The following is a 26,564-nucleotide window of genomic DNA, read 5'->3' as shown; positions in this document are numbered from 1 at the left end:
AGCAACTTAATCTCTCTGCCTCCCAGTTTCTTCATGTGTAAAATGTATAAATTAGATAAGTGGGCCTTAAATTATTCCATAAATAAAAATTTTTAAAAACAACTACTTCTGCTCTGAAGTGTTATAATTCAAAGGAGTTTAAAATTACTAATTCATTACTATTCATCTGCTAAATTGTATCTTGTAAAATCCTATTACATTATATACAACAATTTCTGTAGAGCTGTAATTTTATTTAAAATGTTTAAAGAACTCAGACTTTAGAAAGTTCAATCATAAAAACAATGAGAATGTTATGATGTTGTTTAATAAAAATGAGCGGGTCACTTAAATGCATTGAAAAAAAATATGTTGGTGCTTTGGTGAAAATACTGGTTTCCATATCATAGAATCATACCTGGAAAGAATTTGAGAAACAATCTAGCCTGATCTTCTATCTTAAAGTTAAGAAATACAAGAACCAAGGAGATCAAATAACTTTCACTCTGAAAGAGAAGAATATAATTTTTAGGAAAACCTGGTTAATCTCACTCCTGATTCAGTAATGTCAAATAAATTCTGATAAATATATTTTAAATATATATCTATGATTTTTGAAAATACATAAATATAAAATATATATTATAACTATGAAAATATGTAAAATAAATATATTTTAAATACATTTTATGATTTATGAAAAATCATAAAGGTACTACTAAATGAAATGCTTACATTCTATTTTAGTAAACAGAGCTAAGGGTTAGAACTTTGTATTTTCATAACAGCTACTGATGAAAACCTTACCTTGTTTCATCAGCGTGTAAGTACATTTATGTCACCTGCTCCCACAGCACCTGCTTCTCTCAGTCCTCCAACTAAGCCATGCCCTTTTCTACATCTGCATCTTCTTCCATGCTAAATCTAGATCCTCTCCCTCCCCCAACCCTCCAGCTACCGAAAGTCTGCTCACCAGTTCTAAGTTAAATGATCTGTGGACAATTAAGTCTTTTCTGGTCATTCCAGCCAAAGACATTCTCTCTTTTCTCTGAAATACTACGTGGTTTTATTTATGTTGCCTTAGTGATATATCCTAATGCTCGTGCATATGTGCCATTAGGCTTCAGATCAACTGAAAGGTTCTGATGACCTCTGAATGGCAAACTCTAATGGAGGTCTCTTATATTCTTCTTGATTAATCAGAAACTTGATTAATTACATTAATGGAGAGCTTGATTCAACTAGGAGCTTCTTGATAGCATTTGACACTGTGAAGTATCAGTTTTGCTGAATCTTCCACTTGATTTCATGTACAATTTGCACTTTGAACAGCTGTGTCTCTGTACTTCCATTCTGATTCTATGATTCTGATTTTGGGTCATCATTGTCTTTGCTCTTCTTTCCTCCTTCGCTCACCCCTTCTCTGGTCAACCTCCATTCTTCCCTTCTACTTTCACACATAAGTACATGTCTATAAAATACTTAGAAAATTAGGGGCTGGTGCCTGTGGCACAATGTGTTAAGCCACCACCTGGAGCATCAGCATCCCATATGGGTGCTGGTTTGAGTTCCTGCTGCTCCACTTCTGATCCAGCTCTCTGCTAATGCATCTGGGAGGGCAGCAGAATATGGCCCAAATTTAAGCCCTTGCTACCCAAATGGGAGACATGGAAGAAGCTCCTGACTCCTAGATTCAGCCTAGCCCAACCCTGTTGCGGCCATTTGGGTAGTGAAGCAGCAGATAGAGGATCTCTCTCTGTCTCTTTCTCTCTCTCTTTCTCTCTGTCTCTCTTTGTAGCTCTGCCTTTCACATAAACAAACCTTTTAAAAACTAAAAGAATATTACCTTGCATACTATATTACTTAAAAGTATTAGCTATTATAATAGAATATTAAGAGACATAATGGGTCCACCAGATGGATTTGCTTTTTAAAAGCAAAACTCAAATCTTTTTTCAGTATTTTGTCTTTTAGAACTTTGAAAATACTCCTTGTTATAAAATATATTATATTTGTGGCGATTAATTGGTGATTTCTTACTGTGGAGAGACAGGAATTAGTAGATGTAACTAAATACAAGTAATGATGAACTCTTTCTATTACCAATGGCTGTTTGTTTTTTTTTTTTAAGACAACCAGAGACTAGATACCAGAATAATTTAGATTACCCCAATTTCCAGCTATACAATTAACATTTTAGGTAGCTTACCAGGTTTTATCTATAATTTCATATACCTCATAAACCTTTCTTCAATTTCTGTTTTTAATAACAACCTTGTGAAAAATGCTCAGCTGAAATCGCCATTCATAATCAAGTATTTCCCTTGCTGGCTTGCTGAAACTGGCTTTCCCATGGGGCGAGTTAATTAAATGACTGAAAGTTTAGTACTCACATAGTTCTCTTACCTCTCTTTCTTCCTCTTCATGTAGATTTATTAACGTCTCATTCACAAATAAATAAATAATCCATTAATGTCTGCATAAAAAAAGCCTTAAATAAAGATTTGTTGTGAAGAAGGGTTCCATAATCATTTATTAAAAATCTTTCCTACATTTATATGACATTCCTTTTTGTCCTTTCAGCCATTAAAAAAGGTCACAGGCAATTGAGGACAACTGACAATCAAATATGTGACCATTATAAGTATAAGGATATTAGTGTCTGAAGTATTAAGGAGAATACACAGAAAAGAACCCTCACTAATAGCTCGATTGAAAACAGACATGTCTTTCTTATATCGGACGGTATCTCCATTTGCATATGCCCTCATCTTCCTTTTTTTATATTTACAGTTACTATTGCTATCCCTTTTTACTGAAAGACAGTTTTGCTGACTTCAATATCTAAGACAAAAATTCTTCATTTCTGGTTGCTCAAAATGCTCAGGATATCTTTCCATCCAGTGGTTCCTTTTTAGTCTCATCAAAGGAGAAAAAAAAAAGGACAAAAGTTAAACAGAAACTATATAGATTTCTCTATGTGTGTATGACATTGTGGAGTCTGTGTTTTATTCTGGTTACTCACAAGCAGAAGTTAGGTGAAGAAGAGGGTAGATGTGGCCTGAGAAACTTGATTAAAATAGGTTTATTTCGTAAAACTTTGAACACGAATTCATTTCCTTATATCAGATTTTTATGAGTTTCACATTTAACATAATGCTAAATTTAAAAGAGAGAGATTGAGAAAACCTTTAGACATGGCTGTGTTCACCCAATGAGTCCTTTCATTTTGATCTCAGTAATCTGATCAGGGATATCTAAGTTTTGTTTGGCAAGAGGAGTAGAAGATTGTGTCCAGGGAGTGCAAAGTTATTACCTTCAAATTGGAGATGGAAGAATTTAAAGACTTTCATTGTAACTGCCTTTCAATTAGCTGCATTATTTATGAAGACAAATTAGAAACATAGTTCATTTGCGATGACAGTTGATGTCTTGAATAAGGCTATGTTAGGTTAAAAAAAAATGTTTAGTTTGTCAGGTTGATGGCATCTCTCAGTCATCAAATTCATCACCTTCACCATATTAAGTACTTCTCGTAGTAGATGATGTTCTTAATTTCCAAAAACTGAATTTAAAGATCATTTCCCTTTGCCTGCCTTATTCCCAATTTGTAGACTTGGGGAAAATCATGAGCTTTTCAAGTTTTCATCCTGAGCACTGAAATGTCAATCCAATTCAGCAACTTTTTCCAATTACTTCAGTTTCAGGAACACAGAAATTTTCTTTTTCTTTAAAAAATTTTCTATAGATTGTAGACTCAGGAGGGCAAGACTAACAGTTTTAGAAAGAGACTGACTTAGGTCTGAATTCTGACTGCATTACATAAGAATTGTATGATCTTAGCCCAATTCTGTAGTTTCTGATTTTCAGAGTATGTAAGATCTCTATCTCTGTCTAAATATCAGTATTTGTGTCTAATAAAATCAGGATAATAATTCACATAAATCAATAATCATGTCATACAAGACCTTTTGCCTTATAAAGAAGAATGCATGAGGGTATATCACAAAGTTCATGAGAAATGCATATAATGGAAAAACATATTTTAATTCCATTTTCCATGAATTCTTTGAAGTTCTCTCATATTTAACAAACTAAAGTGTTACTACTGAGGGAGATTGAGGGTGAGCTCTGGAGCTAAAAGTGGACAAATATGAGAGACTTTTCCCAGGATGAAAGATTGAAAGGAAATGTCCCTTAATGAGCAGTGTCATGAACTCTGTATACAAGATTAAACAAAAACAAAACAATCCATAAAATGTTTGTATGCTGTTCTTCATACCTTTTAACTGTCTTTTCTTTAAAGCCTTCTTTTTCTATGTGGAAAGTATCTTCAGATATTCTTTAGAATAGTTTTTATGATATTTTTAGTTCCATTTGTAAAATATTTTAAAGATTTTATACTTCAGGTTGGTGCTGTGGCACAATTGGTTAAGCTGCTGTATTGCAGAGGTGGCATCCCATATGGATGCTGGTTCGACTCCTGGCTGCTCCACTTCAGATCCAGCTTCCTACTAATGTACATGGGAAAGCAGCCAAGGATAGCTGAAGTACTTGGGCCTTTGCACCCATGTGGGAGGCTCAGAAGAAGCTTCAGGCTCCTGGCTTTGGCCTGGCCCAGACCTGGCCATTGCAGCCATTTAGGGAGTGAACCAGCAGGTGGAACATACCTGCCATTATTATTATACATCATATATTATTATCTTTATCTCTCTCCATCTCTCTCTTTCTCTAACTCTTTCAAATAAATAAAAGAAATCTTTTAAAAAGATTTTATTCTCTATAGCATTAAATAATAAACACTATATCTCTTAAATAGTACCTAATTTTGTTCTCTTGGGTTTCTTAAGTTATGCCATCTGCACTATAGAATATCCACCAGGTGAGATGAACTTAAATGTAAAGTGATCAAAGCAGAAACTGGCACACGGTGATGCTCAATTAACAAGGGCTTAGAGCAATCACTTATAACCATTATGTATCTATTCCTACACTGTTTTCCCACAATCACAACAACCATTCAATGCACAGAGATATCATCAATGAGAAATTCCACAATATATCCAACTGGTAGTACAGTGGTTCAGCTTTAAATTATTATTTATGGAAAAAGTATCATGGGATTTAGAATTATAAGAAAAATAATGCGATGTGAGAGCAGTGTGTCTTGGATAAAATAATGCCCCTTTTCAGGCCAACAGTGTGAACTTTGCCATGTAGTTTTCACATATATGAGCTGTGCGACTGAGCAAGCCACCTGGCTGCTTCATAGTTTCAGTTAGCGGGGCAGTCAGCAGAAGTGACAGCACAGAGAAAATCTTTAGTACTCCCAGAGGCAGAACAAGCACTCAATGTATAATTGCTAATATCATTAATATTTGTTCCATACCTGCACCTTTCCATGGCCACAGGTATAAATTCTGAAGGGTCAGACACCACAGGTTAAACCTGCTTTGATGATCAGAGAGCTTCCACTGGGCATCTGTGTTAGTAGGTGGTCTCTTCTGAGTTCACGTTCTGAAATCCTAAGACCAAGGTGATTGCGTTGGGAGTTGGGGCCGTGGGGAGGTGATCAGGTTCTTAGGGAGGAGCCCCAGGGGTGAGAATAGTGCTGTCACCCAAAGGTGTTTGCTCCTTCTGGCACATGAGGCCTGAGCAGGAAGGCACAGTCTATCATCTGGTGTCTTGATCTCAAACTTCCCAGCCTGCAGAACTGTGAGAAATTAATTTCTGTTATTTATAAACTACCCAGTCTGTGGTATTTTGTTGTAGCAGCCTGAACAGATTAAGATAGTAAGTTTTTAAACCATATATCCATTTATTCTTTTAACAGCCTCTCCTTTTAATTTTTGTTTTTACTTCTTTAATGTTTTTGGAGTTTTAGAGCAATATTCACGACTATATCTAGACTTCATGGTAAAATACTCCCATTCTCATTTATCACTAGGCTGACGATTTATATCTCCCTATTTCCAAAGGCACTGGAGGCGGCAAGCTTCAGGCAGCTTACAGAGTACAAAGTGCAAAATGACAGAACACATAAACTAGTACTGCCTGCCTCTAAAAGAGGCAGAAGGCATAAGTGCTTGAAAACACCAGATATGAGCAGAACACTTCAATTCAAATCTAGTATCCCGGTAGAGCTGCTAGCTGCTGACGGGAAAAGAGCTGCACGGTTTCAGAGTTTGCATTTTTCTGAGACAACAATCATAATGACATCTCTTTGCTGGGGAAATTCAATGATTTCATAATCTGTGACTGAATATGTGTCCTTCATTTTGCAAAGAAAACAGAAATCCTCAGCTAAGAGGCCTCCTAAATTTTAAACCCACCCCAAACTTTGGAATTAACTCTTAGCTCTGCGCTCAGAGGGAAAAGTGCTCTACTGTTATTTCAGGCTCATCTCCCATCATTGGTTGGAATGCATCCTGCCCTCCTCCCCAAAACTTCTCCTGAAGACAGACTTTGCCAAGGTTATGCATACATTGTCCCTCTTAAATTCAAGGAACACTTTCCTATCCTTTGTCCAGCTGTTGTGAAAGCCACGCCCTCTCCTTCCTCCCTGACTGTCTCTACCTTGGATTCTCTGCCTTGTCTGTGATGACTTTGTCTCCTCTCATGGAGTCATCTCTCAAGCCCCAAATCCTGATGCCCTTGTTCTTTTCTCCCTCCTCTGGGATCTCTTCCACTTGGAAAACTTTATCCACCACAATTACTAGAAGGGAATGGTGCCCAGATCAATAGGATGTCACTCTCCTTGTTCTTGTGATTCTCAGATGCTGCGTGAGCACCCCCGCCTTCAGCATTGCAAACGTAGCGGTTCTAAAATCCATATATTTCCTTTTCACACGCCATAATGTTCCTCTTGTCTTGTGTTCCGCTTTCCTAGGGAATGGCAGCCCCCCAAGCCACCCGTGCTCAAGGCCTGCCTGGAACAGCTGGAGACATTCGTGGCTCCTCCTCTGTGACTCTATACACCTGGTTCCTAGTAATACCAATAGATTTTTACCTCCAAAATATTCCCCCAGGGCTATCTCCACTGTGACTGCTTTCATTAAGGCCCTCATCCTCTCTAACAAATAGGTTTATTGCAGTCACCTCTTAACTGTTATCATCCTGCAGTTTAGATAATTCATTATCTAAACTCCTCCTTCCAGAGCCCCCTTTTGGAAATATAACTTTTTTTAAAGGTTTTTTTTTTTTTTAATTTTAAAGGCAAAGTAACACAGAGAGGGAGAGAGAAAGACAGAGAGGGAAGGGAGAGAGAGAGAAAGCACTTCCATTACCTGGTTCACTCCTCAAATGGCCACAACAGCAAAGTCTGGACCAAGCTGAAACCAGGAACCAGGAACTCCATCCTGGTTTGTCACATGGATGGCAGAGGCCCAAGTACTTGAGAGCCATCTTCCACTGCCTTCCCCAACGCATTAGTAGGGAGCTATATCAGAAGCAGTGTAACCAGTACAAACTAGCTGTGCCACAATACCAGCCCTTGAAAATGTGATTTCAAATTAATTTACCATGATTAAAATTCATTTATTTCTACAGTTTTCAGAATTAACCCCTAGACCCTCAGCGTGGCTTATAAAATGCTTCAGGATCTGACTTCTGGTTACTTCTACCTCACCTGACATGTTTCTGCTCCATACTTCATAGTGTAGTTTGACACACAGAAAACTTACACTTCCCTAATGTACCAGGAAGCTCCACATCCCAGTGCCATTCTCCTTACATGGTGTCCTGTCTGACAAACATACTGTGTTTCTGCACCTGCTTTTTGGTTCGGATGCACATTGTCACTTTCCCGTCTCATGGTCTCCATTTCTCCACCACTTTTTATCTAACATCTACCCATTTTTCAAGACTTAATTGGCAATCTTCTCAGATTTCCCATTCTACACTCATACTCATAAGCTGAATTTGCTACTGATTTTCTGAGTTTTGAAGAGTGTTCTGATGGCAAGACACTCAGGTAAATGAAAGGCAGAACTCCTGTTACTTGCAGCTGCAACTGCCAAGGACTGGCACACAGGGCTGTGATTTGGTTACCCCTGGGACAGTGCACCATTAACTTGGAACTAAAGGGGGGAGCTGATGCATGCTAAGTGGGAGGGGAATAGCTAAATTTCACCATTTTTCTAGGGATTGGTTATTTTGAATAATTCCATAAGCCCAAGGAAGAGGGGATACTTTGGGATGTTAGGTATCTGGGACCCCTAGCAGTCAGGTATCTGTGTATTATAACCACACAGTGTTAGAGCCTGATAAGGGAAGTCTTTGGGCCAGGGAGTTAGCAAACTGTCTGCAAAGGGAAACATAGAGTACAGTTGGAATTCCAAAACTGGGTCAATACAGCACATGTGAGATATGATATTACACTACCACAGAGCGGCAGGGCACAGCTCTGACACAGAACCTCTCACAGTGGATTATGGAGGCTTCCTTGGTCTGGTTCTCCCACGAGACTTTAATCTCTTCTGTATCCTCAGTACCTAGCATGTTAATTTTAGCAAAGTGTTTAATTTTTAGTAAGCTACTATATTCACTCAGTTGTTGAGAATATAAAGGTCTTTGTAATTAGGTTTTGCTTGGAAATAGTAACATTTTTGTCTCCTTTATGATCTTCTCATAATTATTAAGACATATAATGCACGGCTCTGCTTCCTAGGAAACCTAACACTAGGTTGAAAGTTTAATTTTACAGTTTCTATTTAACCTTAATCCTTAATTTAGCTGTTTCGGCCCTACTTCATAATATGGCTCTTGTTTCATGCAATAGTTATTTTTATATTTTTTCTTCCTTTTAAACCTTAGCATTAGTGATTCTATTGTAGACATATTTAACAGCATACACTGCCTCAAATAATCTTGAAGTTTATGGGATATAAAAGTAATGAAAATAACTAAATTCAAACCTACGTTTGTCACCTAGTGCCTTGCAAACACCAAGTGGCATAGTGGGCAACATTTTGAACCCCAGTTGTACCAAAGATATGAACTTGACGTTCAGTTGAGTAACTAGGATATTGATCCCCAGGAATCCTGGGTTTCATTGTCATTGCCAGAGCATGAGGGAAACAGAACACAACAAAAGGACAAGACATGAGTGGGAAGAATGCTGAGAGCCTCACAGAGCATAGAGCCCGTGCTTATTAACTGTATCATAAAGGCAAAATATGTCTGGTTATTACTGAGACTCAATGACACAGCTGTGGTTGAAGTCCAAGGTATGGTTTCTAATCAGAAGATACGAGCAGACACCAATGCCATGGCAGCATCCTACATGAGCAATGGCTTGGATCCCAGCTGCTTCACTTCCTGCTGAAGTGCTGAGAAAGCAATGGAGGATGACCCAAGTACTTGAGCCACTGCCACCCACATAGGAAACTAGGATAGAGTTCCAGGTTCCTAGCTTTGGCCAGGCCCAGCCCTGTCCACTGTAGATTATTGAGAAGTGAACCAGAGGATAGAAGCTTATTTTCTCTCTCCCTCTCTCCTTCTTTCCCTTTCTCCCTCTCCCTCTGTCTCTCTGTTTCTCTTTCTCTCTGTCCCTTCCTCCCTCCCTCTTTCTCTCTCCCGCTCTCTCTCCTTTCTTTCTCTCTTCCTTTGTCTATTTCTCTCTGTCTCTCCTTTTCTCTCCCTGTAACTCTGCCTTCCAAATAAATAAAATAAGTCTTAATAAAGAAGATAAGAATAAACAGTAAGACATAATAGTGAGTGAAAGGGCTGTGGTCACATTCACAAGTTCATACTGAACATCAAATCATAACCTGGTATGCACTAATTCTGAAATTCAGTTTGGAAGGCAAGGTCAAATTTGTAGGACTAAGTTAGGATTACATTTGGAGCCCAGGTTAAGGAAACAGGCAGGAAAGGAGTTTGAACTCAGACACTGAAAGCTTTCAGGGAACTTGTCCTCACAAGAATATAACCCAGTGAGCTGATCACTAAGAAGCTAACTCTCTATGGCTTGCTGATGCAGGTGGATGGAGACTGCTGGAGCAAAGAACATTACAGAGAAAAGTAGGTCTCCTCATAGCTCCGCCCTCCAGATATACATGTCATTAAGAAGCTGAGCATATGTAGCCCAAACTATGCCTTCAGACACTTTAATTCAGATATTCATTTTCTGGAATCTAGATCATTATAGTTTGTCTATTAATCATTAGAGTGATTTAAATGTATTGTCTATGATTCTCACAACCTTAAGAGGGAAACGTTATTATATTCATTCTAAAGATAGTGAAACTGGGGTTCACAGAGGTTAATGTTACAGCTTTGCAATCAAAGAGCTGGGTTTGTAGCCCCATAGATCCATGTGCATGACAGGGAAGTATATGAGATGCATTTTCCACTTGCCAAAGGAGAAGACGAGATGGACAGTTGAGTATTTCTGCTATGTAATGTTTGCCAAAATTTTCTCTTCCAAGCTGAATGGGGTAGTGATTCATAGACTTATTTCATCCCAACTTTGAGGGCTTAAGGAGATTATTTGTGTTTCCTCTTGGAAAATAAAAAGTTGGCTCTCTGTGGATACCCCACCTCCTGCCCAGTTCCATCTGGGCTGCAGTGGGTTGGCCTCCCGTTCAGCACAAATACAGGCCAGCCTCTTAAGATTCCACAACAGAATGTCAACCTTGCCTCCCCAGTGTCTTGTGTCTAAATCTTATGACTCTCACTTCAATCGTCAATGTAGAAACTCTGCACTACAGGCCCATGTTAGAGGATTTGATTGTGAATTGAATGGGAGCCAGCATCCATCCAAATCTCCCCTAAGACATCTGATAAACAGAATGCATAGCAGAAAGATCATGAGCCCTGGCACCAACAAGCTTTAAGTTGAAATCCCAGCTCTGCACCTACAAGCCGTGTGATCGTGGGCATGTTGTGAAATGAAAACGATAACTAATATTTATGGTGTACTTGTTATCTAGGGAGACACAGTGTTAAGCACTTTATCTCCACTGTTTCATTTAAACTTCATTAAAGCCACGTGAAGTGGGTGCTGTTGTGGCCATTATTTTGCTATTGGTAAAAATGAGACTTAGAAAGTTAAGCCACTTGACAAAGGTCATTCAGCTTGTAAATGGTAGATCTAGGGACTACTTTTGGGACTTAGCTGTCCAATTAAATCCAATTGTGCTAAAAGGAACAACAACAAAAAGATGTTGGGTAGCAGTAAGGATTTCGAGGCTCTATTTTTAATGCTTTATAAGGAAGAATATTGCATCCATTAAAATTTTAAAGCCAGTGTTGTGTTGAATTGGGGTTAGGCAGGCAAGAGGCTTCAGAAAGTTCATGGAAGGGGCCAGCTGTCTGGTGCAGTGGCTAAGACACTTGCATCCCACATCAGAGTGCCTGAGTTAGAGTCCTGCTGGATCCACTGCCAATTCCAACTTCCCACTACTGAGCATCCTGGGAAGTAACAGGTAATGACTCAAGTTCCTGGATCCCTGCCATCTGCATAAGACCTAGGTGGATTTGTAGGCTCTTGTCTTTGACCTGGTCCAGCCTGGTTATCACAGACATTTGGGGAGTGAACTAGCAAATGGCAGCTCTCTCTGACTGTTTGTCTACCTCTATTTGTCTGTCATTGTCTGTGTCTGTCTGTGTCTCTCTGCCTTTCACATTAGTAAGCAAGTGATTTTTTAGGAAGTTCATGGAAGAATGGAACTGAAAGATAATGTACATTTTCCATGAGTTTTTGGTGCCTCCCTAGAATAGGGAGCCTGATAAAGAGATTATTGCATTGATTAGAATGGTGAGGGATTCTGACACTATACACTATGACAATAGTTAAGAGACTGAATGCAAAGAAGTTGCTGTATACATTTAATTTTATAAACATAATATCATATAACATTTTAAATTTTGATTTTTCATATTTTGATTATTCAAAATTTATAAAATAACCGGCCAGCTTTGTGGCAAAGCAGATTAAGTCACTGCATGCAATGTTGGCATCCCATAATTGAATACCAGTTCAAGACCCAGCTACTCTGTATACTGTGCAGCTCCCTGCTAATGCACCCAAGAAAGCAGCAGATGATGGCCCAAGTACTTGAGCCCCTGATGCCCTTGTGGAAGACCAGGGTGCAGTTCCTGGCTCCTGGCTGCTGGCTGCTGGCTCCTGACTTCAGCCTGTCCTAGACCTGGCCATTGTGGTCATTTGGGGAGTGAACCAGCAGATGGAAGATCTCACCCTCATTTGTCTTTCTCTCCCTCTCTCCTCCTTCTCTTCTTCCCTTTTTCTATTACTCTTTCATATAAATAAATAAATATTTTTTTAAAAATAAAATAACCTTGTCAGTATCAATATAATCATTGGAATATGCATTGTAAACACATGGAGTTTTGTATCGAGTTCTGAAACTTTGCTATATTGTTTAATAACAACCCAATGATTTATAATTAAAAAAGAACTTTCATGACTTTTTATTCTCTGAAATTATTCAAAATTTTACTAAATTTTCTAAGGAAGTATCATTATATTATTAGAATTGTATCTATCAGCTACAGTGAATCTGGTTTTTTTGTATTAATATCACATTAACATGAGAATTGATGAATATTGTAGTAATTATGCATTTGTGTTGCCCCTGAGAATATAATGTATTAATTAATTCCTTAACTAAAAAATAAAATTTCTCTATTGCAAAGTTTAGAATTTACCAGAACTCTTCATCATGTTGGCCCTACCAAATGAGATTTATGGATTATAAACCAATAGCTTGAACAGCACCTGTGCTTGTTCTTCTTTATGTATCTCAACAACCACATTCATTTATTTGAGAAAAAATGCAGTATATGACTCAAAATTTAAATAATTGCAGTGAATGGTTTGATTGATTCTCTGCCTACAACATTTTCCATATTGAATTTTGGAAAAAATGTTCACGATTTCAGCATTTCTTCTGTATTCAGGGAGAAGATGTAAATTTATTTTTTATACCAAGTTGATTAATTAATCTTCTTTTCTCTGTGGAAAATGCCCTGAGTCCTACAACTTACGTTTTAAAAATTCTTTAAGATAGAAAACATTCTAAATTCAGCCTGGTCTATTTCCAAAAGAAACTGATTGATTTAATAATCTTCTTTATTTCTTGTTATAACCTTTATGAGACCCTGTGGTATAAGAACTACAATATTTCATTTCTTAGTATTTCCATGAGACTAGCGAAGGTTTTGCTAAGTGCCATATTACATATATGTCAGAACAATGGAGTAAAACCTAGAAGAGAAAATTGTGTATTAGACCTCTGCAGCCCCACTCGGAATGTTGAAACAGATCATCCTGCCTTTGTTACACAGTTGATTAAGTCCCCATACAAGGAGTTTAAACTTGTATGGAGTCATTGAACTACAAAATTTAAGACGTGGGAGAATAGGCTTCCTTCATTGCAGTGACTGACATATTTTCTAACCCTTTTCCTTGTAGCAAGCATACATTAATAAGTGCAGAATCTCAAATTCAGTAGGATACATCCTGAATTGGAAGCGAAAATTATGAGATCAAGAATAATTGATATTCCATGTGACCCATTAACACAGGTCTTATTTAATGCAATGTGGTTTAATATTGTGTCTCTTTTAAGCAGGCTAACCTGAATGTAGGCCCCCTTTTTTGCACTTTACAGCAAAACTGAGCAATTCCCTTAACCATCCTGATCAGAGGACCTTGAACTGAGAGCACATGTTTAATGATGCCCGGACTAGCTATTGATTAAACACTGACAATGTTCAGAGGAATTGAGAATCAAAAAGCCTCCCCCATGGCCAGCTCTGCCATGCTCACTTCTTAATAGATGGCAAAGGAGGATTCTAAATGAGATCTGCTGCCCTGCTCATCCTCAGAACTCCACAGGCAGTGGGATTAATTTCTGCTTTGCACTCCTTTGGAACTACCACGTCTAAAATGTCCATCATTCTCCAGAAATGCATACAGATATTCCTGCTTTTTTTTATTTTGCTCCTCCCTTTTGAGAAAAAAAATATGAATTTAATGCATAGAGCAATATCACTTCAAATGTGGAATGAATTAGAGCTAACTGATAATTAATATATAAACCACAAAAATAAAGGCACCTGGGGGAATATTTAGGCTGAATAATCATTCCCCGAACCAAGCAAAAAACAACAAAATGGCTAAAAGAAATTAAAGAGGACAAAAAGACTTCAAAGATGGGACTAATATTCTTGTCACCATTGCTCTGTTGAGTTGGTTACTACCCAGAGGCTCAGATATTTTTAGGATGCTCTTTGGTCTGAGTAGGAGATTGTGACCCAGAACTGTGAAGTAAGGCTGTTTCTACGCTTAAAAAAAATATGATTTCCAATGGAGGAACCACCCAGCTGTTTTACCTTCAACAAACACTGATGGAACACCTGGCGGGTGTCAGGCACATTGCTCGGTGCCTTCCCTTTCAACGTTATTGAATCCCTCCAACAATCTGTGAAATACTCATTACAGTCTTTCTAGAGATGTGAAAACTGAAGCTCAGAGGAATTAAATAAACCCCCCATTATCAAACAATCAGTAAATAGTGAAGAACAAAGTCATGCTGCTAGAAACTGTCAGAGCAAGAATTAAAATCCAGATATTTTCATTAACAGTCTATTGAGCTAATTACCATATAATACTTTTCTCCATTTAATAATACACAATTAATGAAGGTTCCATGGAAAGATCAGATCTTTGTAAATTGTTATTTGTTCTTTTTAACTATTTTATTGCTGAGTCTTACCCTAAATATATCCTTAGAATTAACAAAAAATTGGAAGTACAAAAGTATAAATTATGAAGGAATAAAGCAACCATAACCAAACATCTTACAGGTAACCATTGTTAATATTTAGGCTTACTTTGTTCCAGTATTTTGTCTACATGTTTTTTTCTTTAAAACTGAGACAGTGCTACTTTGTGTTATATATTCATATAACATAGCACACACATCATGCCCTTATACACATACAAGCATGTATCTCAACAGATATTACTGTAGAACTGTTCGTTAAACCTACTTAATAGTGTTAAATACTTTCTGCTATGTATTTATATTTTAAAAGATTTTTTTATTTATTTGAAAGGCAGAATTTCAGAGAGTAAAAGGCAAATACAGAGAGAGAGAGAGAGAGAGAGAGAGAGCTAGAGATAGGTCTTCTATCCACTGATTCCCCACATGGCCTCAATGGGTAGATCGAGGACAATCCAAAACCAGGAATCAGGAACTTCTTCCAGGTGCAGGGGCCCAAGCACTTGAGCCATGTTCTGCTGCTTTCCCAGGCCATAGCAGAGAGCTGGATCAGAAGTGGAGCAGCAAGGTCTCGAAACAGCACCCAAATGGGATGCCAGCACGGCAGGTGGCAGCTTTATCTGCTATGCCACAGAGCTGGCCCCTGTATTTATTTTTATAAATATATTTGTCATGGAACCTTTTTTCCTCTTCCAACACTAATATTTATTTGCTAAGTGATTTTTCTGGTATCATATTGCTTTCTTGGGAAAATTTCAATCAGGAGTATTAAAATAGAAGAAGTTAAAAGAATGAATATTTTAAAATTTTATTTATTTGTTTGAAAGCTATAGCTACAAAGACAGAGAGACAGAGAGAGAGGTTTATTGGTTTACTCCCCAAATGACTGCAACAACCAGATCTGAGCCAGACCAAAGCCATGAGCCAGGAACTGCATCCTGGGTGACAAGGATCCAATTATTTGAGCCATTATCTGCTTTCCTAAATGCATTAGCAGGAAGATGAATCAGAAGCTGGGACTTGAACCAGCACTCTGATGCAGCATGTTAGATCAAACGCAGTAGCTTAACTCACTGTGTCACAATGCCATCACTCATTGTTATTTCAGAGATGGAGAGAGACAATAAAGTGGTGATGAGGAGGATTTTCCATCTACTGGTTCACTTACCAAATGACCACAATGCTCATTTGAGTTCCAGTAGCCAAGAACTCAATCTGGGTCTCCCAGGTGAATGGCAGGGACCCAAGTACTTGAGCCATCATCTGTCTCCAAGGGTGTGCATTAGCATGGAGCTTGATTGGAAGCAGAGGCAGAAGTTAAACCCAGGTACTCCTGTATTGGATGTGGTCCCAAATAGAAGCTTAATCTGCTGTACCACAACATCTGCACTAATCATTGTTTTTTTCATTATGCTAGATGGGAATTTGGATACTAAGGAATGGACAGATACTTGACTGGAGCTAGAGACAATTGTAACCAATATCATATAACTCAGATGATTTTGCTATTTGTCTACCTATTGTCAAAAGAAAAACTTGAGATAAAATATGACTTAACAGAGTTTATTTAAGCAAAAAACCATTCAGGAATTGGGAAGAACCAAATGGAACTGAAAGTCTCCTTTATAGTATCATGAACAGGTTGAACATAGAAGCAAAATAAAGCAATTATTGGATGGGCTACAGTGAGGCATTTGTCTCTTTTGGGCATTGTTCAATGGGAAGTCCCTGATTATGTAAGCAATCCACTGGTTGGTTGTGTTTGAATGAGCTTTTGTTCATTTTTTCCTTTTGTAAATCAGATATAAGAATCATGTCCAAGTTTCATTTTTTGTGCCCAGGAGGTCTGGGTACAGACATATCAGGTTAATGATCTTTTCTGTTTTTAACACTGTTTATTTATAACATCAGGCATCTCTATGATTTTAAGAACCTTTGAACTGCGATGCCTTCCTTCTTCTCTGAGCAGATGAGACTCTTCTCCAACTCTCTGGATTGTAATAAAATTGAAAGCAGGAGACTCTAAGGGAAAGAGACTCATTTAAGGATTACAGTCCTTTGCAATCTCTGATCCTCAGAATGCCACCTTGCACAGTCCCTGACACAGCTGGTGCTTGTCAGTGGAACTCATCTCAGGGTCCCAGAGCTGGTGTAGAAGAAACTATTTGGCAGAAAGGACTGGTAAACATATGACTAATGGGACAGATCCAATTCAATTTTGGCTTATTTCTTTCCCAGGAAAATTGAGAAGATGAGAGTTAGTGAAATGACCCACAGTCCATGTTATTGCATCTAGTCTTGAGATGACTACTCATACTCAACATTTTGCTTTACATTTCTAGATTTATCTTACCCTAATTTCATGACCAACTGCGTTAGGGAGGGCTCTATGCTAAACAATATCTGAATTGTGATTACTGAACAGTTAAGGAAGCATGAGAGGGATGTGGGAGGCAGAATTGGGCAGAGCTATGAGTTGAATGGGGATGCTATTACAACAGGCCTTGACCAAGTCTGTGGGAACCTCAGAGCAGAAATAGCTTCCCATATTGGTCTCATCATTGAACAAGACATCAAGATTTTATACTCTTGCATTGGACCAGCCATTCCATTTAGGCTGCTGCAGAAGGATGGGTATGACCTTTATTAAAGTGACTCTCTTCAGGTAATGGCACTTATTAGAGAGAGCTTCAGCTGAAATTGTCAGAGGCCAACACCCAGAAGCTAAGGAAATAGGCATTTCATTCCTGAAATGGAATTTAGACAACATCATTACATTACAGTGTACATTACAGTAGCTTAAAATGAAATCTCATTATTATTATAACATATTATTTGGAATGTTGTTTAATCATAACATTCCTTCTTCGGGAATTGCATACATATTTCTTTCTTCTATGTTTCTATGTAGATAATGTTTACTTCATTTTTTTTTCTTGTTGCATATGTTATGCATATTTCCTGTTTTCTAGTATTTATTTTGAATACTGTGTAACCATGTTTACATTTTGTGAATTATAATTATATACTGTGTTTCTTTGTTCTACTTGAGAATTAATGATCATTTATCTGATGAAAAGAATGCATATTCTGCAACTGTGGGATAAAATGTTCTATAGATATCAATTATGTCTATTTGTACAACAGTGTAGATCAGCTCTATTGTTTCTTTGTTGATTTTTGTCTTCTTGATCTGTCCATAGATGAAAGTGAGGTGTTGAAGACCCAATTATTTCTGTGTTGGACCCTATGTCTCTTTTTTAGAATCATTGTTTTAGGATATTTTCTTATGTTTTACTTTTCAAAGTTCACAGAACTTTCCTAGGGTGGACCATAAGCTAAGCCATAAAACAAGTCTCAACAAATTTGTTAAAATTGGAATCATACCTTCTGTCTTTTCTGACCACAATGGAATGAAGCTGGAAATTAACAAATTAAGAAAATTTAGAAATTATGCAAACACATGGAAAGTGAACAACATGCTCCTGAATAAACAGTGGCTCATAGGAGAAATCAAAAGAGAAATTAAATAAATTCCTAGAATATGACAACACAATGTACCACGACGTATGGGATAAAGCAAACACAGTATTATCAGGAAAGTTTACTGCAATTAATGCCTACATCAGGAAATTGGAAAAGCATCAAATAAGTGATCCAAGAATATATCTCAAGAATCTAGGAAAACAAGAACAAACTAAACCCAAAGTTACTAGGAGAAAAGAAATAATACATATTAGAGAAGAAATAAACAAAACTGAATAAAAAAAGATATAAAAGAACAGTTAAATAAAGAGCTTTTAAAAAAAACTACACAAAATTGGTACTCTATTGCCCCAAATAACCAAAAAACATAGGGGGATGGGGTGGGGAGAAGACCCAAACTAATATAATCAGAAACGAAAACAGTAAATGTTACAGTGGGAAACACAAAATTAAAAAGAATCATCAAAAATTACTAGCAAGAGATATACGCCAACAAGTTGGAAAATCTAGAAGAAATTGATAGATTTCTGGACACATATGATCTATAAAAACTGAGTCACAAAGACATAGAAAACCTAAATATACCAATAACCAAGACAGAGATTGACTCAGTAGTAACAACCATCCTAACAAAGTATAGCCAAGGGCCAGATGGCTTCACTAAAAAAAAGTGAATTACAATTCTTCTCAAACTATTAAAAATCCTCAATGAAATAAATGGGTTTTAACCCTGGTATGCATGTGCAAATCAATAAATGCGATACACATTAACAAATTAAAGAATAAAACCACATGTTTAGTCAATAGATGCAGAGAAATCATTTGATAAAATACAACATCCTTTCATGATAAAAAGCTTAAGCAAACTGAATATAGAAGGAATATACCTCAACACAGTCAAGGCAATATGTGACAAACCCACAGCCTGCATCATATTGAATGAGGAAATTCTCGCATTCCCACTGATTTCTGGAACCAGACAAGGATGCCCACTTGCACCATTATGATTCAATATAGCTCTGGAAATGTTAACCACAAGCATTAGACAAGAAAAAGAAATCAAAGAGATACAAATTGGAAAGGAAGAGATCAAATTATCCCTGTTTGCAGATGATATAATATGAGAACCAAAAACTCTATGAAGAGATTTTTAGAACTCACTAGTGAGTTTGGCAAAGTTGCAAGATATAAAATCAGCCCACAAAAATCAATACCCTTTGCATACACAAACAATGCCTTGACTGAGAAAGAACTTGTAAGATCAGTATCATTCACAATAGCTAAAAATAATTTAAATGCCTTAGGATAAATTTAACCAAGGATGTGAAAGATCTCTACAATGAAAATTATAAAACAATAAAGAATAAAAGACACACACAAAAATAATTAGGAAGATCTTCCATTTTCATGGCTTGGAAGAATTATTATCATCAAACTGTACATAGTATCCCAAGTGATTTCTAGATTCAGCGTGATCCCAATCAAAATATCAAAGACATTCTTCTCAGATCTGGGGAAAAACATGACCCTAAAATTCATATGGAATCACAAGATACCCCAGCTAGCTAAAGCAATCTTAAACAATAAAAATAAAGCTGGAGGCATCACAATACCTAATTTCAAGATATATTACAGGGCAGTTACAATCAGAACAGCTGGCACAAGAACAGACATGTGGACCAGTGGAATAGATTAGAGAACCCAGAAAATAAACCATGCATCTATAACCAACTAATCTTTGACAAGTGAGCTAAAATTACTCTTCAACAAATGTTATTGGGAAAACTGGATCTTTGCATGCAGAAATATGAAGCAAGACCCCATGCGCTTTACAAAAGTCAACTCACAATTGTTCAAGGATCTAAATTTAAGACTTAAAACTTTCAAACTACTAGGAGAAAACATGGGAGCAACACAGTAAGACATTGGCAGTGGCTAAGTCTTCTTGGATAAGACCCCAGAAGCACAGGCAACCAACAGGATGGGAGTAAATATTTGCAAACTCGATATCTGATAAGGGATTAATATCCAGGATATATAACAAAAAAAAAAAAAAAACAAGCAACCCAGTTAAGAAATTTTCTAAGGATAGCAACAGGTATTTTTCAAAGAATGAAATAAAATGGCCAACATACACATGAAAATATGTTCAGAATCACAAGCCATCAAGGAAATGCAAATAAAAAGCCACAGTGAGGTTTCACTTCACCCCAGTTATTATGACTGTTATCCAAAAGTAAAAAAAAAAAAAAAAAAAAACCACAAATGCTGGTTAGGATGTGGGGGAAATGTTGATGGACATGTAAAGTAATACAGCCCTAATGGAAGACAATATAGAGATTCCTCAGAAATCTGAAAATACATTTACCATATGACCCAACCATTCCATTCCAAAGGAAATAAAATCAGCATATGAAATAATTTTCTGTACCACATGTTTATTGCAGTTCAATTAGCAATAGTTAAGATATATAATGAACCCAGATGTTCATCAACTGAAGACTGGATAAATAAATTGTGGTGCATATATATAAACAAGATGGAATACTTCTGAGCTGTATAAAAGAATGAAATCTTTCTTTGTCTTTCACAACAAAATGATTGCAACTGGAAACCATTATGGTGAAATAAGTAAGTCCAAAAAAGACAAGTATTATTTGTTTTCCTGACTTGTGGTAGCTAATATACAGAGTACAAAAAATGTAATATATATAAATGGAATTGACATTTTGAGATTTGGTTTTTGTTTATAACCCACGTCTATGCTCTTGAAGAATACTGGTTTTGTATTTACTACTTGTTGAATTCTTTATTTAGTAGAGGGTTAAGCAAATTTAAAGTATGTCATTGTAAAAATTTAAAGAAAAATCTGAAAGGAAGGAAGAAGAAGGGTGTGAGTGAGGGAGAGAGATTGGGTAATGTGGGAAATATCATTATACTCTTAAAACTGTATATATGAAATATATGAAATTTGGTCCTTTTGTATAAATAAGGATTTTTTAAAATAATAATGATAAAGAACACTTTTCTGGCTTATAGAAGAATGCTTACAGATAATTTTTTGGTACTTTCATAGTTTTAGTTTGCTAGATTTAAGTGTTTGACCTATTTGAAATTTATTTTGGTAAGGAATTAAATTATATGTATAGCTGTATGCTTTCCTCAACAATTTTCCCAGCACCTTTTTTTAATGCTCAAAATTCTAATTCAGTATGCTTATGCCTCCTATGTAAAATAAAGGATACATTAAAAAGGTTATAAAAATGAAGCTTATTTTGTTGTAAAATGCTTTTAAATTCATGCAGTTTTTTTCGTAATATACATTTTCATGAATCATGAAAAACTTTTTTGTACCAAGAAAATTAAGCTCATATTTTTAAAACATTTTTAATTTGTATATTTGTAGGGGGGAGAGAGAGAGATGTGAGAGAGAGAGAGAAAGAGAGAGAGAGAAGACCAGAGCAACTCCAGCCATCTAGCAGTTCACTCCTCAGATGCCTCTAACAGCTAGAGATGGGCTGAGGCTGAAACTAGGATCTGGGAACTCTGTCTAGCTATACCACATGAGTGGCAGGATCCCAGCTACTGGAGTCTTCACCACTGCCCCTAGAGTGTGCATTGGCAGGAAACTGAAGTCAGAAGCTGGCTGCAAGTAACAGACCCACTGTGATAGGGTATGTGGGAGTCTGAACCAGCATCTTAACCCCCACGCCAAATGCTGGCCCCCAAATTCATATTTTTAATTTTATTTTCCTATGAGCTTTTTGGAGTACCATTGCATTAAATTCTTCAATAAAGCAGATTTTGTCTGTGCAATCTACTCATCAGTTAACCTCTTTATATGTATATAAAGAACGCATTGCCCAAATTACTTTAGTTTTATAGTGTGCATTACTGTTCAGTTGAGCTCACTCAACAGAGTGATCAGATTATCAGTCCAGAAGTAGATGATTAAGGTAATCTTAGACACTTCAACTCCATACCTTTTTTGCTTTATATCTTCACTTGTGAATATTTGACTCATACACTTTGCCTTTTGACAAATATTAATTGTTGTTTGGAAACATCACATTCTTGTCTTCCTTTTTTGCCTTCTTTTATTCCCTTGTAGATTGTCAGTTTTTTAAAACAATCATTGAGTCTCATGTGTCTTTTAAAATTCCTCTTATTTTCTATTCTGGGCCTCAGCAGCTGATAAAATAATATAAATATTTACCAAATGTTGAATGAATAAGATTGTCATTCCTTTCTGTGTTATCTCTTTTCCTCTTGATGTGTATCTATTTTAAAAATCATGACTAGGATACCTCAAAATGTGGTGAGAAAATATGAACAAAAATGTTATATTGAAATATATAGAGATAATTATAGATCCATACTTTAAATTCTTTTTTAAAATAGAAATTACTCATAAGGTTGACAATATTTAAATATTATATTGCTGATCATTCGTGAAGTACATGTGTGAAATGACTTATAGAAAAGTAGACTACCTGTATATTATTTAGTCTGGATTAATTTTTAAGGATTTTATAGTGGCTAACTTTCAAGAGTTCCAAAAACAGTGGAAATTTTTGGAGTCCCTTGAATGAGCAAGTTAGATAATTATTGCTTTTGTTAATTTGGTTTTTAACCATGCAATACATTTACTGAGTGAAGGCCCAGCTACACAATTAATAGAGATGAGTACATAAATGAAAAGACAGGGTCTTTGTTTAAAAAGTATTCAGTTTTTCAAGGTAATGATAGCAAAGCGTTCAACCAATTGTAAGTCCTTTTGAGACTGTATAGGTCGAATACCCATGAAGCTGACCCATGACACCACAACTTGTATCCGTTATGCTGGGCAGTGGTGTTTATCAGAGAGGAACCTGATAGGGCTACAGCCCTTATGGAATTCACAGATGCAAAATGGATGAAAACAGAAATGACAATTGATATCCTTGAACGGTTCTTTATTATCTTCTCTAATTTATAATTGGTTTTATAAATTATTTCACTCTCATTTTCAACCTCCAACATAGGTTTTCAACTGCTGTGTCCTTGGATAATCAATTAGCAGAATTTGTTAAATGATGACTGTTTGCAGGGCCCCCTACTGCAAATGAGGTGAAGATAAAACAATATTAGAGACTTATTTTTATCATTAAAAATATTCCCAATAATGCAGTTTAAAGGCCATTTGTGGAGGGTAGTCTCATATGCACAGTGGACATGCATGGGCAATGGTTTGTAGCTGCAGCTCGAAATTTTTCTCTCATTACCCTGACTTCCTGGAAGGATATTGTACTCCAAATGTGAGAAGCATTGTCGCTAAGGAAGAAATACATTTTGTTAGAATGAAAATGCTGTAGATAACAATTTTTATGGTTGGTGTTGAGTAGGGGACAGAACTGTGCATGATAGTTTTCTACATATATTATCCAAAGATCCTCAGGAGCAGGTAGGAAACAGACAGAAATATATTCTCTTCAGCAAAAATTGATTCCTCAGCATGCTAGTTACGTCCAAGCAAGAACAGGATTTTTTTTTTTTTTGACATCTGTTTTATTTTGTTTCTTTCCTCTTCTAGCCTTCAAGCTGTCAGCTCTTGCTCTGTTAACAACAGGGCCCATAGCTGACATATATTCAGATCACTGATGAACACTGGAAGAGTGGTGCCTCCCACACCACCAGCCGAAGTGAGATGGCAGACACTGTGTATGGAAGTCACGGTGCGGACATGTTACCCACTGCAAAGGGACAGCACACTGACAGCAAGAAAACTTTTCCCAGCACTGTGTGCCATTTTACAAGATCATATGGTTGGAACAATAGTATTTTTTTTTTATTCCTGAAATCTACTTCACACACTGCTTTTCATAAATAACTTGCTTTTTTGTCTCTGAAACCATTTGTGGCTCTAGGTTTGTATTCACTCTCTTTTGGAGGAGGTAGTCAGCTTTAGTAGTGTGATTCATGGTGGTGCTCTGTGTGATAGATTTCAAGAATTCACAGTTACATTCAGTATCACATAGAATTGATGAAAAATCCCAAAGTTTGCTGGAAATGGCTTCAAAACAAAAACTAAGCAGGGTGGGCAAGGGCTTTTATTCTCCACTATTTATTTTGTTACTATAGTCTCAATAGAGAAACTGTATACATTCGTAAAAGTGGTTTGATAAAAAGAATGCCTTCTCACCTTTTTTTTTATTTACTTAATGAAAATTTTCTTAAAAGACTTAGAATCCTGGCATGTCAACTCCTCAGTAGAGACAAAAGCCTTAGCCTTTATCCCATCATACTCATCTGCCTCCCAATGACACCTCCAAACTGATCATTATATTTTTAGTATGGAAATATATTTTTCATGGTCCAAAGTGAAATATAAATAAAACTGTCCCTTAAAATGTTAGTATCCTGATTTATCTCTAGCATGCAATCTAAATATAAACAGTGTGCTTGCTATTAAAACTGCAGCTTCAGGACAATACTGCATTCTGAAAAGATTGGGTTTTTGTCCCCCTGCACCTCTTATATATAGAAATTCTAGGACCACCACTCTTCACGCCTCTTGTGGTTCCAACTTTCTTTCTCAAGTTAAATCTTTCGGGTTTTTTATGTCCCCCTCCTAACTTCCCAACATGCTCTCCTTGTCTGGTCTAATCCATGTGTCTTCACCTGACTGCACTGCTGTCGTCCCATGTCCCCTGGGCCGTGGTTCTTTGTCACTGTTCCTCCCTCCTTCCACCTCCTCACTATCAAATATGCAGCCTGAAAATGCTAGGGGTTCCTGAACTAGAAATCTTCCTTAGGCCCCTTGAAAGAGAATGACAGTTTTTCAAGCAACTTGGAATTTACTTTCCTCTGAAGAAAACAGAGGGTCACTGGGGCTGAGTTTACCTGTGCAAAGTGGTGGGGTAAAGTAAGTATCCTGGTTATATGCTGAAGGAAAATAATACCCTCACTATTATAACGAAATTGATAAAAATATCGTCCTTTGCAATGAATCTTAGGCAAGCTTTATCTAACAAACCACACATGTTTTGAGTTGTGTATTACCCTGCTACAGCCATCCAATGTAACTGATGGAAAGCAGCAGAAGCCAATTTCCTGAGCAAAACCCCAGGTGGGACTGAATTTACATGACTGAAGTACAAATTCATAATTTCATTGTGGGTAATGCCCATCACCTATACAATTTGCAGTTCAGCTTACATTAATAATAATTGTGATTTTGAAAAGAATTGGGAAAAATAAAATTCATAGCATATTAAGATTTCTTGCTTTCAGAATTATGTGGATGACTAAGACAATGTGTTTTAGTGCAAACTTCTCAAGATTTTGCTAAACTAGGGGTTGGACATTTGGTGCGAATGGGTAAGCTGCCACTTGGGATGCCCGCATCCCATGTCTGGGTATCTTAGTTTAAGTCCTGGCTCAGCTCCTGCTTGCTGCTAATACACATCCCTGTGCTGCAGCACTTAATGGCTCAAGTAGTTGGGTTCCTGCCACTCACCTGGGAGGTCAGTTTGAGTTCCAACCTGGCTCCCGGCCCCACTGTCTGGCTTTTCGGGAGTGAACCAGTGGATTGGAGATCTCTCTGTGTCTCTCTGCCTTTCAAATAAATAAGTAAACATTTTTTATAGAAAGACTTTGCTACCCTTGGGATGAAATCAGATGGACAGAATCATTTCCTGCTGGCATCCTGGTACACTTAGCAAGAAATTTCGATAGTCTCAAAGGAGAGTATCTTCCAGCCCAGGCTGACATTATCAATTAACTTCACTTAGTGTTGATGTATGCGGATTCTGTTGCTAGTCATCTAACCTTGATCCAACAAAATCTGAGAAAGACTTTTTTTTCATTTGTTAACAAACTTCAGTGTCTCACCTTCTTTTAGTCTGGCAATGAACATGAGTGATTTCTCTGCCAGTAGGAAGGTATTCATTATAAATTTAATTGAAAGGCTAGTTCAGCTGTTAACTAAAATTTGGTTCTGACACTTCTCTTCCTCGAAGTCAGTCATCATGGAACACTGAATAAAAGTAGACAGGAGAGCGTGACTGTTTTCCAACATCTGACTTAGATCATCTTAGCAGATTTAATAGTTTTATCTTTTTTTTTTTTTCCTTTTTTTTTTTTTTTAACTTTTATTTAATGAATATAAATTTCCAGTATACAGCTTATGGATTACAATGGCTTCCCCTTCCCATAATTTCCCTCCCACCCGCAACCCTCCCCTCTCCTGCCCCCTCTCCCCTTCCATTCACATCAAGATTCATTTTCAATTCTATTTATATACAGAAGATCAATTTAGTATAAATACTTCAACAGTTTGCACCCACATAGAAACACAAAGTGAAA

General features: G+C 36.9%; 1 protein-coding gene across 1 annotated transcript in view; it reads left to right on the top strand.

The window, feature by feature from the left end:
• The window catches only part of LOC133751523 (EGF-like and EMI domain-containing protein 1), a 587,503-nt gene that overhangs the window by 495,468 nt on the left and 65,471 nt on the right, over positions 1–26,564 (top strand). The gene's annotated exons all lie outside the window — the stretch shown is intronic.

The sequence above is a fragment of the Lepus europaeus genome, chromosome 2 (assembly GCF_033115175.1).
Source record: "Lepus europaeus isolate LE1 chromosome 2, mLepTim1.pri, whole genome shotgun sequence".
In the NCBI taxonomy this organism is placed as follows: domain Eukaryota; kingdom Metazoa; phylum Chordata; class Mammalia; order Lagomorpha; family Leporidae; genus Lepus; species Lepus europaeus.
The sequence above is the reverse complement of the archived record's forward strand: the minus strand, read 5'-3'. Positions and strand labels throughout refer to the sequence as shown.